Source organism: Schistocerca cancellata, chromosome 7, assembly GCF_023864275.1.
Source record: "Schistocerca cancellata isolate TAMUIC-IGC-003103 chromosome 7, iqSchCanc2.1, whole genome shotgun sequence".
Taxonomy (NCBI): Eukaryota; Metazoa; Arthropoda; class Insecta; order Orthoptera; family Acrididae; genus Schistocerca; species Schistocerca cancellata.
The window spans coordinates 67,588,249-67,605,251 of NC_064632.1; the positions used below are offsets into that span (position 1 = coordinate 67,588,249).

The window sequence follows — 17,003 nt, forward strand, 5'->3', positions numbered from 1 at the left end:
AGACATAAGCAGCAGTAAAGGTTGCTTTACTCTGTGATTAACGTAAGTCCGAAAACTGTTTCAGAAGGGTGAGTATGACCCTTCTTGAAAAATAAATCTGCCTTAAAGAGGCTAACGACTTTATGAAGCAACTTATTCACATGTAAAGGCTTTGATAAACAGCGGAACAATGATGTTTACACCGATGCATGTGACTGCTGCTGCCGTTAAGGAATTGACGTCAATTTAGTAGGTGTTATCTTCGGACTCAGTGCATTAATTCATTGCGCAAGTGACAGAGATACGCTCGTGTGTTCACTGTTCGGAAAATAAGGAAGTTACCGATTACAGCAACAACGGTGCACTTGTTTTAACGGAGGAACAGAATATTCAATTTTAGATACACTGCATAGTCTAATGTTGGCATAATACGAGTATGTTACAGTAGACTATGATAACATGTTGTCAATGGATCAGGTCTCATCCTAAAGAGAGTATATCAGTTTTCAGCTAAATTTCCTCAGAAAAACATTTTATTGTTTATACCTCATGGAAGACTTTTGAAACAATTTAACCCATGTTTGATGTGAGAATCTGCGTAACTGCCTATGCAGTATTCATGCCGAGGAAAATAGATGGCATCTAGTTTCCTGTCTTAAATGTATTTGTTCATTCTGTCGTCATGGATTTTCAAGAACTGCTCCCATGCCCGCATCAAGTATCATTAAGGAAGCCTGTCTTCAAGCAAAATACAGTTGAATGTTTCTTTTCACAAAAGATATGACATCCTCAGAGGGAATTTATTAATCTGCACTGAAAATACAACAGTAGCAATATTTTGTGAATTTTGAACATTTGCGAGATAAATTTGGTTAATGCTACTTGTTACATTAAAGATATTCCTATTGTATGTTACCTGTAGATTACGGTTTCTTTTTGTTGCATCCATATCCAAGTACTTGTAACAACGCAGTGCACTGAAGTACTTTTCGTGTAGAGCAAATGCATAATACATACACATCAACAAAAAACAAAAAAAACAAGTAAGTGATATCTAAACGCTTAATAAAACATACCATAATACTTAGAGCAGGCCCACTGTCATAACAAAGTAGACACACACTAACTTTTCTTGCCTCAATATACGATTTTACAGTTCTAGGTACAGTTTTAGGATAGAGGTGTTTTATGAGCGTATGTACACTACTGGCCATTAAAATTGCTACACCACGAAGATGACTGCTACAGACGCCAAATTTAACCGACAGGAAGAAGATGCTTTGATATGCAAATGATTAGCTTTTCAGAGCATTCACACAAGGTTGGCGCCGGTGGCGACACCTACAACGTGCTGACATGAGGAAACTTTCCAACCGATTTTTCATACACAAACAGCAGTTGACTGGCGTTGCCTGGTGAAACGTTGTTGTGATGTGTCGTGCAAGGAGGAGAAATGTTTCCGACTTTGATAAAGGTCGGATTGTAGCCTATCGCGATTGCGGTTTATCGTATTGCGACATTGCTGCTCGCGTTGGTCGTCATCCAATGACTGTTAGCAGAATATGGAATCGGTGAGTTCAGGAGGGTAATACGGAACGCCGTGCTGGAACGGCCTCGTATCACTAGCAGTCGAGATGACAGGCATCTTATCCGCATGGCTGTAACGGATCGTGCAGCCACGTCTCGATCCCTGAGTCAATAGATGGAGACGTTTGCAAGACAACAACCATCTGCACGAACATTTCAACGACGTTTGCAGCAGCCTGGACTATCAGCTCGGAGACCATGGCTGCGGTTACCCTTGACGCTGCATCATAGACAGGAGCGCCTGCGATGGTGTACTCAACGACGAACCTGGGTGCACGAACGGCAAAACATCATTTTTTCGGATGAATCCAGGTTCTGTTTACAGCATCATGATGGTTGCATCCGTGTTTGGTGTCATCGCGGTGAACGCACATTGGAAGCGTGTATTAGTCTCGCCATACTGGCGTATCACTTGGCGTGATGGTATGGGGTGCCATTGGTTACACGTCTCGGTCACCTCTTGTTCGCATTGACGGTACTTTGAACAGTGGACGTTACATTTCAGATGTGTTACGACCCGTGGGTCTACCCTTCATTCGATCCCTGCGAAACCCTACATTTCAGCAGGATAATGCACGACCGGATGTTGCAGGTCCTGTACGGGCCTTTCTGAATACAGAAAACGTTCGACAGCTGCCCTGGCCATCATATTCTCCAGATCTCTCACCAATTGAAAACGTCTGGTCAATGGTGGCCGAGCAACTGGCTCGGCACAATACGCCAGTCACTACTCTTGATGAACTGTGGTATCGTGCTGTACACGCCATCCAAGCTGTGTTTGACTCAATGCCCAGGCGTATCAAGGCCGTTATTACGGCCAGAGGTGGTTGTTCTGGGTACTGATTTCTCAGAATCTATACACCCAAATTGCGTGAAAATGTAATCACATGTCAGTTCTAGCGTAATATATTTGTCCAATGAATACCAGTTTATCATCTGCATTTCGTCTTGGTGTAGCAATTTCAATGGCCAGTAGTGTAGTTGTATTCATGCATTCCTATCTATGTGCGTATTATTGCCGCTGCTTTAAATATTTCCTTTAGTACTCATGTGCAAATTCGCGTTTTTATGAACAGAATACACATTCCAGCCTTTAATCTAAAATAGGTGCTGTTTTTCATAAAAATCTACTATGATGGTCCGATACTTCGTTTCTGAAAATCGCTTAAGGCTGTGTGGAATCTTAACTTTGAAGGTTCGTTTTGCTCGTGAAACACTTCACATGAAATAACTTAAAAACCTGATTTTCGGGTCGATTGCCCATTTTCAGTAACGCACCTGACTTATTTTTGTTTTTGTAACCATGTTAATGGCTTCTCTATAACTAGTTGGATTCAGTTTTTGTTGGATTTAATATTACTTGATCTTTATTCTGGATACTCAAGGTAATCATGGCAGTTACCCCTCAATGTTCGCAGCCAACTGCCAGGTATTCCTGAAGATGCGGCCAGAACACGGGTTTACCCGTTAGCCGCTGTCCTGCAATCTTAGTAATTCTGATACGCAGACTGTCTGCCAGTCACTAAGGCTCCAAGACTGCCGCCGTCTATTGATGAAGCCAGAGGGCCCGTGCCGCATCTGAGCTCTGCCTGTCTGGTCCTCCACTCGTGCCGGCTTGGCCGCGCCTTTCTCTCGCCACAAGCAGAATGCGCGCGCACAGCCACGTCCACTTTTACCAGGTTGTACCGTCTCATGTTGTAGATACAGTGCTGCCTTCATTACAGATCTTTAGCACAAATGGATGGACAGTCACAGAAATAACACACTGTAATCTGAAGATAAGAAACAAACAAAATATAAACAGCAACAATAACAATTCCAAAACTTTAAATCCAACACAGTCTCTACCCTTGAATTTTCAGAGGAAGTTAATAAATGCCCACTGAAAATATGACAACAGTTGTGATAATACTTGGACGGGGACAGACAGAGGTATTTTGCTGAAGACCGAGCCCGACAGTCCATGTTAAATGGCATTTGAAAAATACCAATGTAGGACTTTCTGGTTTATTTTGAATGAGAAAAAGTATTTTTCTGTACCACAGTTGTTTCGGTGGAGTTTGACAATCATTAGAGCATTTTTATTTCTAAAAATTTGTGAAATGACGAAACCAGAATTTATGTATAGTAATTTTCCCACTTGCTAATCCAATCCTTAAAGCTATTTTACACCTTTGCAGATCGAACTAGCACTTGCGGGTTGTATGTCAATTCAGACGCAGGGTGCCGACCTGGTTGTGAGCCACAAAAATACGACATACGTCCTGACTTAACTACTGCCAAATCGCTATCAGACATAAAAGTACAGGTTCTAATTAGTAACATAATGTCCTCTTATTACCAGACAGTTCAATTGCAACGGAAACTATTAACTCTTAATTTTTAGATGTATTCACTAGCAAGAAAACGAAGTAAATATTCCAGAATTCTAAACCAGAACAGCTGTTAGCATGAGTAACATAAAAGTAGATATCTTAGGTGTTGCGAAACAACTCAGATCACTTAAGAAAGGCAAGTCTTCCAGTCCAGATGGTATACCAATCAGGTTCCTCTCAGAGTATACAGACGCAACAGCACCTTTCTTAGCAATCATATACAACCGCTCACTTGACGAATGGTCTGTTCCTAAAGACTGGCAAGTAGCACAGGTCACACCAATATTAAAGAAAGGAAACAGGAGTAACCCATTGAATTACAGACCCATATCACTGATCTCAATTTGCAGTAGGATTTTGGAGCATATACTGTAATCGAACATCATGAATCGCCTTGAAGAAAATGACTTATTGATACATAACCAACACGGATTCAGAAAATATCGTTCTTGTACAACACAGCTAGCTCTTTATTCCCATGAAGTAATGAGTGCTGTCGACAAGGGATCTCTGATCGATTCCATATTCCTAGATTTCCAGAAGGCTTTTGATACCGTTCCTCACAAGCGACTATTAATCAAATTACGTGGATATGGAGTATCCTCTCAGTTGTGTGACTGGATTCGTGATTTCCTCTCAGAAGGGTCACAGTTCGTAGTGATAGACGTAAATCATCGAGTAGAACAGAAGTGGTATCTGGCGTTCCGCAAGGTAGTGTCATAGGCTCTCTGCTGTTCCTGATTTACATAATTGATCTAGGTGATAATCTGAGCAGCCCCCTTAGATTGTTTGCACGTGACGCTGTAATTTACCGTCTAGTAAAATCAGACGATCAATTCCAATTACAAAATGATCTAGAGAGAATTTCTGTATGGTGCGAAAAGTGGCAATTGGCACTAAACAAAGAAAAGTGCGAGGCCATCCACATGGGTACTAAAAGAAATCCGATAAATTTTGGGTATACGATAAATCGCACAAATCTAAGGGCTGTCAATTCGACTCAATACCTAGGAATTACAATTACGAACAACTTAAATTGGAAAGACCACATAGATAATATTGTGGGGAAGGCAAAACAGAGACTGCGCTTTGTTGGCAGAACACTTAGTACATGCGACAAACCAATTAAAAGAGACAGCCTACATTACACTTGTCCGTCCTCTGCTGGAATATTGCTGCGCGGCGTGGGATCCTTACCAGGTAGGATTGACGGAGGACATCGAAAAAGTGCAAAGAAGGGCAGCTCGTTTCGTGTTATTGCACAATAGGGGTGAGATTGCCACTGATATGATAAGCGAGTTGGGGTGGCAGTCACTGAAACAAAGGCGGGTTTCTTTGCGGAGAGATCTATTTACGAAATTTCAATCACCAACTTTCTCTTCCGAATGCGTAAATATTTTGTTGAGACCCACCTACGTAGGGAGAAATGATCATCATAATAAAATAAGAGAAATCAGAGCTCGAACGGAAAGATTTAGGTGTTCCTTTTTCCCACACACCATTCGAGAGTGGAATGGTAGAGAAGTAGTATGAAAATCATTCGATGAACCCTCTGCCAGGTACTTAAGTGTGAATTGCAGAGTAAACATGTAGATGTAGATGTAGAAGAAGAAGATAATTACAAACAATCCTGGCGGAGGAACCTCCGCAACTGAGCATTATAGCAGACGTTGAAAATACCGCTTCAGTTATAAGGTTCTTTTTATTTTTCAATAGTTAAAAATGACCATCATCAGGTCTTATAACTTTGTACTGTGACCCCAAGCGCCGCGGCGGAGGAGTACAGGACGCGACGTACCACCACCGAGCGCAGAGCAGACAGAGTTATAAGATCTAATGGTGGGCATGTAAGAGACCGAAACCGGTCCTGTTTTAACGACTCAAAAATCAAAAGAACCTTGCAACTGAAACTGTATTTTCGACCTCTGCAACCAGACGACTCGCTATATTCATCTGTCATCGAAAATTTTCCTAATACTCTTATCTTCCTGTTTTCCAGGGTGAAAATGTTTGCTGGCCTAAGGTGCTAGAAATTTCGCGTGTTGCTGACTTGTGGTAAGTAGAATGTCTTAGCGTTTAGAGTAATATCTCAAATGATGATTTTGACGGCTGCAATAAAATTTTTCATCACTCTAATCTGTTTTTTTACTGTCTTGGGTCACTTCTTTAAACAAGATTGTATCAACACTATCTTTTGATGAGTTGTTCGAAACAGCTACAAGTAAAGAAATTTTCGTTTGATGTGTATTATGACTGATATTTTGAAGAGTTGCTCAATGTAGGTGAAAATGCGATCAGTAATGTTTCAGATTTCGAGGTAGAATGGGATAGGAATGATGATGGAAATAGGATCACATTTGAGGAAGTGGAGAAAATGGTCAATAGATTGCAGTGCAATAAAGCGGCTGGGGTGGATGAAATTAAGTCGGAACTCATCAAATACAGTGGAATGTCAGGTCTTAAATGTCTACACAGGATAATTGAAATGGCCTGGGAGTCGTGACAGGTTCCACCAGATTGGACAAAAGCAGTTATCACACCAATCTTTAAACATGGAAACAGAAAAGATTGTAACAACTACAGAGGTATCTCTTTAATCAGCGTTGTGGGTAAAATCTTCTCAGGTATTGTTGAAAGGAAAGTGCAAGTATTAGTTGAGGACCAATTGAATGAAAATCAGTGTGGGTTTAGGCCTCTTAGAGGTTGTCAGGACCAGATCTTTAGCTTGCGGCAAATAATGGAGAAGTGTTATGAGTGGAACAGGGAATTGTATCTATGCTTTATAGATCTAGAAAAGGCATATGACCGGGTTCCTAGGAGGAAGTTATTGTCTGTTCTACAAGATTATGGAATAGGAGGCAAACCTTTGCAAGCAATTAAAGTTCTTTACATGGATAGTCAGGCAGCAGTTAGAGTTGACGGTAAGTTGAGTTCATGGTTCAGAGTAGTTTCAGGGGTAAGACAAGGCTGCAACCTGTCTCCACTGTTGTTCATATTATTTATGGATCATATGTTGAAAACAATAGACTGGCTGGGTGAGATTAAGATATGTGAACACAAAATAAGCAGTCTTGCATATGCGGATGACTTAGTTGTGATGGCAGATTCGATTGAAAGTTTGCAAAGTAATATTTCAGAGCTAGATCAGAAATGTAAGGACTATGGTATGAAGATTAGCATCTCCAAAACGAAAGTAATGTCAGTGGGAAAGAAATATAAACGGATTGAATGCCAAATAGGAGGAACAAAGTTAGAACAGGTGGACGGTTTCAAGTACTTAGGATGCATATTCTCACAGGATGGCAACATAGTGAAAGGACTGGAAGCGAGGTGTTGTAGAAGGAAGTCAGTACCAAGACTAAGCTATCTGTGCACCGTTCAATCTTTCGACCAACTTTGTTGTATGGGAGCGAAAGCTGGGTGGATTCAGGTTACCTTATCAACAAGGTTGAGGTTACGGATATGAAAGTAGCTAGGATGATTGCAGGTACTAGTAGATGGGAACAATGGCAGGAGGGTGTCCACAATGAGGAAATCGAAGAAAAACTGGGAATGAACTCTATAGATGTAGCAGTCAGGGCGAACAGGCTTAGATGGTGGGGTCATGTTACACGCATGGGAGAAGCAAGGTTACCCAAGAGACTCATGGATTCAGCAGTAGAGGGTAGGGGGAGTCGGGGCAGACCGAGGAGAAGGTACCTGGATTCGGTTAAGAATGATTTTGAAGTAATAGGTTTAACATCAGAAGAGGCACCAATGTTAGCACTGAATAGGGGATAATGGAGGAATTGTATAAGGGGGGCTATGCTCCAGACTGAACGCTGAAAGGCATAATCAGTCTTAAATGATGATGATGATGATGATGATGATGATGTGTATTATGACTAATTTCACCTGTTATATTAAATAAGTCGTGGTCTGCTAAATTGGTAACCAAGAGTTCACGTTATAGTAATAATAACTGTAATAACGGAGATGTCGTGTGTCTTAACGGTCTGGTGCACGTCGACTTGCATGTCCCGGAGCGAGATACACCCGAAGTAGCCAGGTGGTCACCCATTCAGGTACTAGCCGGGCCCAGCGGTGGTTGCCTTAACCCGTCGGCACACGGACCGTGCATCCGAACGTTGAGCGTGCCGAGTTTCTGACGTCATAGCGTGGAATAGCACGTTCGGCAGTCTTTCCCAACGCGCAGGGTAATATCTAGCAGGTCATATATTCTGGGCGTGCTTCTGAGCGTTGACCAGTGAGATGGCACAACGCCACCTACGTCACACGCACACCGTCTCCCTTCAGTACAGAGTTGTGAGGCGCCATATTGGCATTCATTTCAAGCCGAAATGTAAATATGCCGTTTATGAGCACCAGAAAATTGAGAATCACTGGAAAACTCGTTGTTAACTGTGTGATTCGTTCCAATAAAATAATGAGAAACATCACATTCGTGGCAAAAGAATTATTGTAACTTGCGTATTATGAGAGTAGGCTATTTAATGGCAATGACACACTGAAGATCCACCCAAAACGCATTGTTCTTGGTATAATTTGTTATAATTAAATTTCATTTAGTAACATAGCTACGATTAAGGTTTTCAGCAAGGGGTAAGGTACTATGATTAATGGCAAGGGGTATGTTGTTGGTGCAGCGTAATGGCTAGTGATACCGTCCGCTGTCGAGTTGGTTGTAGGGGCGGTGGTTCGCCTCGTGCAACTTCCAAATTCTTTTCCTAACATTCGCGTTTTTATTAGGTTCTGATACTTTATTATTAGTTTAATATAAGCATATACTATAATATATGATGTTACGTAAATATAAGTTCACCTTTCTTTGAGGGGTTACTTTGTTCGATTGGCTTAATCTACAGGACAGCTTGCGCCACTTGTATAAAGATATTTTGTTCCTTTTTCTTTTACGCCTCGTAATTCACATGTTGCAAAGATTCTGCTACTGGGTAGGAACAGTGATCAAGTAAGATTGACCTTGGGGTTTTACTAAAATGTAGGAATGATGAAATAATGTTTATCTTATGCAGAGGAGTATTCCAAATTTGTACCGCACTGTTTGTAATGGAACTTTTACAAGCCTGTGTCCTTATTGATCGGACATGGTACTTTCCTTTTCGTGGACGATGGAGGCAATGTGCGTTTTAATAGAGCTAACGTGAGAATTTCACGCGTGCCCGTTGAGTAAACAGTGTGATTTGAGAACTAGAAACATCCCTCAACTGCCGCTGGACTGCGTTGCGATCGCGTATACCACGTTGGGTCCCACGTACCGGATGTACAAGTCGCATCGTTCTTGAGCGTTCAGCAGCACGTTGAACTTGGCACGCTCAACGTTACGTTCGACAGCACGGTCCGTGTGCCGACGGCTTTAGGTTACCGGGCGAGAACCGACGCACCCAACGTAGGCCGTTGGCTTGCTCAGTTAGCAAATATTGCTGTGTTAGTAGGTATACGTTGCACACTGAAGCGACATAAGGAGTTTGTTGCTGCAACAATATAAAGTTCTTCCATACGATTGTCTCAAGTTAGTTACGAAAAATAACACTGGGCCGTGACCTAGGTACAGGATCGGCCGAACCGCTTCATCATAAAACCTGAAAAATTAAAAATCGGTAGATGAGAATGCGGAGAAGTAACAATAATGATAAAATCGTGAACAGAAATGCATTTTCGGCTATAACGACTGAATCTGAATTTATGTGCACGGTGGAGGTTATTGATAGGTTGACAGTCCTCTTGAAAAGAACAAAACAAAACAGAGTGCGTGAAGTCGACGTTTCATTCAGTTTCTTTCCACGACGTTAACCCCAAGGTAGGAGGTGCGCCTTAAAATTGGGTGCGCTGTAAAAGGGAACGGGAATGAAATACGGCGCCACCTCTACAGCCCACAAAGCTACACCATCGATTTAAGTACGCGGCCTAATCACATTAAAGAGGCCACCGCCTATGTTCGACTTCAACGTACAATAACAACTCACAGACGGCTGGTTGCAGCACTGCCAGTGGAGGGTATATAAAGCGTGCTGGGGGATGCGAAAAACAGCCCAGTGACTGTTGCACGGTAGCGTTCTCGCTTCCCACGCCCGGGTTCCCGGGTTCGATTCCCGGCGGGGTCAGGGATTTTCTCTGCCTCGTGATGGCTGGGTGTTGTGTGCTGTCCTTAGGTTAGTTAGGTTTACGTAGTTCTAAGTTCTAGGGGACTGATGACCATAGATGTTAAGTCCCATAGTGCTCAGAGCCATTTGATTTTGACTGTTGCAATGCGGAAACGGAGCGACCAAAACAGCAGCATCATTGGTTTTCGGGCCAAGGGTGGAAGCATTTCCGAAACCGCTAGCATTACAAGATATCTGCGTGTCGCCGTGGTTAAACTATACGGTACGTGGCAAAATGGTGCCGTGTGAAACCGTAGGCGAGGCAACTGTGGTTCACCACTGGCTGTAGATGACAGGGTGAGAATGACGGCTGCAAAGATGTTTACGGGCTAACAGACGAGCAGTTGTCGAGAAACTGACCACCCGGATGAACAAAGAGGCTACCAACAGTGTCTGCTCAACGAACGTTCGGCGAACGTTGCTGCGTACGAGGGTCGGAACTTCAATAATGACAACTATTTATTTACAGCTCGTACAAAACAGATACGTGTTTCAAAGTTTTACTGACCTTCAAAGTAGTTACCAGCATTGTGTATAACCAGTTGCTAGCGATGTGGGAGTCGTAGGATACTCTTAGCAGTGCAAGTTGTGTTGACAGTTCGAGCGCCGCGGTCTATCGCCCGACGAATTTGTATCAGTTCTCAAGCGAATGCCGTGAGGTGTTTCCTTCAGTTTAGAAATCGAGTTGAACTTACGAGGGCTTAAGTCAGGGACGTGCAGTAGGTAGTACAGCACTTTGCATCCCCAACAGTCAAACAAATTAGTAACAGCTGTACGTGCTTGAGCATCGACCTGCAAAATGATGATCAGGTCCTGCAGGAAGTGTCATACTTCTGTCTGTATGCTGTTCGTTTTTGGTTCACAGCCTGTGACCAGCTTACAGACAGAAGTGATGACCCTTTCTGCAGGACCTGACCACCATTTTGCAGGACAATGCTCAAGCACGTACAGTGCAAGCTGTTACTTGTTTGACAGATGGGGCTGCTAAGTGCTATACCACCTACTGCACTTCCCTCACTTAAGCCCTCGTGAGTTCAATTCGATTTCTGAAGGAATCACTTCACGGCATTCGCTCCAGAACTGCTACAAATTCGTCGGGCAATAGACCGCGCCGCTCGAACTGTCAACACATTGAAACGTCCCCTTAGAACAATTATACACGACTGTGCTTAAACTGACACACAATATTTTTAGCGCAACGCAATCTGACTTTCAAAAATCCCTACAAAAGAATGGCCCTGACTAACATTAATCTATACCTTTCACAAATCACTTACCTCACCAAAAATCTCCGTTACTCGAACTACTGCAATACAGCGAGCGCCACTACTGCCAGCTAAATAAAAGATTCAAACTACGGAAGGCACTAACTACTAGTAGGCATAGTTAGCAAATGAAATATTTTAATAGAGAACAAACATTGTATTTACCTTAATAGTCATAATATATATATATCAGTTCATGATATCCAGTATTGAAAATTTCAAAACTCCGCCATCTCTCTCCTCACATCCACCACTGCTGGCGGCTCACCTCCAACTGCGCAACGCTACGCGCTGTTCACATCCAGCTGCCGCTGCCCAACACTACAATGGCAGACAACAATGCAAACTAGCCACAGACTGCACACAGCACAGCCAGTGATTTTCATATAGAGCGCTACGTAACGTTGCCAATAAGAAAACATAAACAGCCTACTTACATAGCCCCCATGCGACCCACAAAAAATTTTACAAATTGTTTTGGGCAGTGGCCAATAATGATTTGATAAAATTGTTCATAATTACAGTAAGAAAGATATCAAATGCACACACTTACTGATACAATGTTGGTCAAAAGCTAAAATTTTCTCACAGTCCATAAAGATAGTCCTGATCATTCATCATAATAGTAATTACAGTTTTTTTCACAAAGTCTCATTAGTAAAAGAAATTGCACACAGAAGTTGTGGATTTCCATGCAGTCTTGAAGAAGTAGTGTTGTCCTTCCAACGGAAAGACAGTGCTGACTCTTGTCATGCTGACAGGTAATGGGCCACAACAGAGCAAACCCACAGCAGAGTCATTCGACGTTTTGAAGAATATTGGTAGGTAGGTCATCACAGAGTAGACCCACTGTAGTCCTGGTAGAGAGTATGGTATTGGTGGCCCACCAGAGTTGCAGACCCACTGTAGTCCTTGTAGAAATAATGGTATTGGTGAGTCATCAAAGATGTAGACCCACTGTGGTCGTTGTAGAGATGCCCAGCAGCCATCTGCTGCGACTGTGCAGGTGCACAATCACCATCGAAGAGTCTTGCGGACAATATAGCGACGCCATAACCACCACTTGCGCACTCACAATTTTTTTTTTTTTTAAATGTCCTTCGAACCAGCAATGCTGTTATCCAGTCCCTTGATGAATTATTAACACACTTGCAAACACTAACAGTCCCTACTTCTCACATACTGTCCATATACTATGACCAACAGAAATGTGTGCAGTGAAATGAATGCTTACATGTTTATGTTTTCTTTATGTAAGTAGGCTGTTTATGTTTTCTTATCGGCAACGTTACGTAGCGCTCTATATGAAAATCACTGGCTGTGCTGTGTGCAGTCTGTGGCTAGTTTGCATTGTTGTCTGCCATTGTAGTGTTGGGCAGTGGCAGCTGGATGTGAACAGCGCGTAGCGTTGCGCAGTTGGAGGTGAGCCGCCAGCAGTGGTGGATGTGAGCAGAGAGATGGCGGAGTTTTGAAATTTTCAATACTGGATATCATGAACTGATATATATATATTATGACTATTAAGGTAAATACAATGTTTGTTCTCTATTAAAATCTTTCATTTGCTAACTACGCCTACTAGTAGTTAGTGCCTTCCGTAGTTTGAATCTTTTATTTAGCTGGCAGTAGTGGCGCTCGCTGTATTGCAGTAGTTCGAGTAACGGAGATTTTTGGTGAGGTAAGTGATTTGTGAAAGGTATAGATTAATGTTAGTCAGGGCCATTCTTTTGTAGGGATTTTTGAAAGTCAGATTGCGTTACACTAAAAATATTGTGTGTCAGTTTAAGCACAGTCGTGTATGAATGTTCTAAGGGGACGTTTCAACATCTGGCACTGCTAACAGTATCCTACGACTTCCACATCGCTGGTAACAGATTAAACACAATGCTGGTCACTACTTTGAAGGTCAGTAAAACATTGAAACACGTATCTATTCTGTACGAGCTGTAAATAAATAGTTGTCACTATTGAAGTTCCGACCCTCGTACACTACTGGCCATTAAAATTGCTACACCACGAAGATGACTGCTACAGACGCGAAATTTAACCGACAAGAAGACGCTGTGATATGCAAATGATTAGCTTTTCAGAGCATTCACACAAGGTTGGAGCCGGTGACGACACTTACAACGTGCTGACATGAGGAAAGTTTCCAACCGATTTCTCATACACAAACAGCAGTCGACCAGCGTTACCTGGTGAAACGTTGTTGTAATGCCTCGTGTAAGGAGGAGAAATGTGTACCGTCACGTTTCCCGCTTTGATAAAGGTCGGATTGTAGCCTATCGCGATTGCGGTTTATCGTATCGCGACATTGCTGCTCGCGTTGGTCGAGATCCAATGACTATTAGCAGTATATGGAATCAGTAGGTTCAGGAGGGTAATACGGAAGCTCGTGCTGGATCCCAACGGCCTCGTATCACTAGCAGTCGAGATGACAGGCATCTTATCCGCATGGCTGTACCGGATCGTGCAGCCACGTCTCGATCCCTGAGTCAACAGATGGGGACGTTTACAAGACAACAACCATCTGCACGAACAGTTCGACGATGTTTGCAGCAGCATGGACTATCAGCTCGGAGATCGATGCTGCGGTTACCCTTGACGCTGCATCACAGACAGGAGCCCCTGCGATGGTGTACTCAACTACGAACCTGGGTGCACGAATGGCAAAACATCATTTTTTCGGACGAATCCAGGTTCTGTTTACAGCATCATGATGATCGCATCCGTGTCTGGCGACATCGCGGTTAATGCACATTGGAAGCGTGTATTCGTCATCACCATACTGGAGTATCACCCGGCGTGTTGGTATGGGGTGCCATTGGTTACACGTCTCGGTCACCTCTTGTTCGCATTGACGGTACTTTGAGCAGTGGACGTTAGATTTCAGATGTGTTATGACCCGTGGCTCTACCCTTCATTCGATCCCTGCGAAACCCTACATCAGCAGGATAATACACGACCGCATGTTGCAGGTCCTGTACGGGCCTTTCTGGATGAAGAAAATGTTCGACTGCTGCCCTGGCCAGCTCATTCTCCAGGTCTCTCACCAACTGAAAACGTCTGGTCAATGGTGGCCGAGCAACTAGCTCGTCACAATACGCGAGTCACTACTCTTGATGAACTGTGGTATCGCGTTGAAGTTGCATGGGCAGCTGTACCTGTACACGCCATCCAAGCTCTGTATGACTCAATGCCCAGGCGTATCAAGGCCGTTATTACGGCTAGAGGTGGTTGCCCTGGGTACCGATTTCTCAGGATCTATGCACCCAAATTGCGTGAAAATGTAATCACATGTCAGTTCTAGTATAATATATTTGTCCAATGAATACCCGTTTATCAGCTGCATTTGTTCTTGATGTAGCAATTTTAATGGCAAGTAGCGTATACGCCCCCAACGCAGGTGCTTGGTTCACGCACCCATGCTGACTGCTGTCCATCGAGCACGAACAGTGGAATTTGCTCGCCAGTACCAAAACTGGACGTCCACTGAGTGGCTATAGCTGGTCCTTTCAGGTGAATCGTGTTCTTTCTGCAAACTGGAGGTATCGTTATGGTATGAGGAACATTTAATTGGCGTTCGTTGCATGATATCGTCATTCTGAAATGCACAATGGGTGCTTGACGACATTGTCCATCCCTACATGCACTTCTTTTCCTCGGCACGGTGGCACCTTCCAGCAGTTCACAGTGAACGTGAGTGTTCGAAGAGCACCCGGTTCAGTTTATCATATTCCCCTGGTCACCGCATTCCCCAGATCAACAGCCATCGAGAATCTGTGGGGCCACCTCGATCGGGTTATTCGCATGGATCCTTAGCCGAGAATGCTGTAGCAGCTGGCCACGGCAGTGCAATTATTACGGCACCACATCCCTATCGGTACTTTCCAGAACCTCGCGCACGCTCTTCCTGTACGTCCGCGCTGCAAAAGGTGCTTATTCAGGCTTTTGAACGGTTGTCACACTGAAACTTCCTGGCAGATTAAAACTGTGTGCCCGACCGAGACTCGAACTCGGGACCTTTGCCTTTCGCGGGCAAGTGCTCTACCATCTGAGCTACCGAAGCACGACTCACGCCCGGTCCTCACAGCTTTACTTCTGCTAGTATGTCGTCTCCTACCTTCCAAACTTTACAGAAGCTCTCCTGCGAACCTTGCAGAACTAGCACTCCTGAAAGAAAGGATACTGCGGAGACATGGCTTAGCCACAGCTTGGGGGATGTTTCCAGAACGAGATTTTCTCATTCTACGAAAGATCCGTACTCAAAGACTGGAAAGTTGCACAGGTCACACCAATAGTCAAGAAAGGTAGTAGGAGTAATCCACTAAATTACAGGTCCATATCGTTAACGTCGATATGCGGCAGGATTTTAGAACATACACTCCTGGAAATGGAAAAAAGAACACATTGACACCGGTGTGTCAGACCCACCATACTTGCTCCGGACACTGCGAGAGGGCTCTACAAGCAATGATCACACGCACGGCACAGCGGACACACCAGGAACCGCGGTGTTGGCCGTCGAATGGCGCTAGCTGCGCAGCATTTGTGCACCGCCGCCGTCAGTGTCAGCCAGTTTGCCGTGGCATACGGAGCTCCATCGCAGTCTTTAACACTGGTAGCATGCCGCGACAGCGTGGACGTGAACCGTATGTGCAGTTGACGGACTTTGAGCGAGGGCGTATAGTGGGCATGCGGGAGGCCGGGTGGACGTACCGCCGAATTGCTCAACACGTGGGGCGTGAGGTCTCCACAGTACATCGATGTTGTCGCCAGTGGTCGGCGGAAGGTGCACGTGCCCGTCGACCTGGGACCGGACCGCAGCGACGCACGGATGCACGCCAAGACCGTAGGATCCTACGCAGTGCCGTAGGGGACCGCACCGCCACTTCCCAGCAAATTAGGGACACTGTTGCTCCTGGGGTATCGGCGAGGACCATTCGCAACCGTCTCCATGAAGCTGGGCTACGGTCCCGCACACCGTTAGGCCGTCTTCCGCTCACGCCCCAACATCGTGCAGCCCGCCTCCAGTGGTGTCGCGACAGGCGTGAATGAAGGGACGAATGGAGACGTGTCGTCTTCAGCGATGAGAGTCGCTTCTGCCTTGGTGCCAATGATGGTCGTATGCGTCTTTGGCGCCGTGCAGGTGAGCGCCACAATCAGGACTGCATACGACCGAGGCACACAGGGCCAACACCCGGCATCATGGTGTGGGGAGCGATCTCCTACACTCGCCGTACACCACTGGTGATCGTCGAGGGGACACTGAATAGTGCACGGTACATCCAAACCGTCATCGAACCCATCGTTCTACCATTCCTAGACCGGCAAGGGAACTTGCTGTTCCAACAGGACAATGCACGTCCGCATGTATCCCGTGCCACCCAACGTGCTCTGGAAGGTGTAAGTCAACTACCCTGGCCAGCAAGATCTCCGGATCTGTCCCCTATTGAGCATGTTTGGGACTGGATGAAGCGTCGTCTCACGCGGTCTGCACGTCCAGCACGAACGCTGGTCCAACTGAGGCGCCAGGTGGAAATGGCATGGCAAGCCGTTCCACAGGACTACATCCAGCACCTCTACGATCGTCGCCATGGGAGAATAGCAGTCTGCATTGCTGCGAAAGGTGGATA

General features: G+C 44.6%; 1 protein-coding gene across 2 annotated transcripts in view; it reads left to right on the plus strand.

The window, feature by feature from the left end:
- Positions 1-17,003, plus strand: part of LOC126092022 (fatty acid 2-hydroxylase) — a 622,506-nt gene that overhangs the window by 272,251 nt on the left and 333,252 nt on the right. For both annotated transcript variants that reach the window (XM_049907412.1, XM_049907414.1), the window contains exon 2: positions 5,941-5,996. The gene's annotated coding sequence lies outside the window, so the exon portion shown is untranslated. The remainder of the gene's footprint in view (positions 1-5,940; positions 5,997-17,003) is intronic.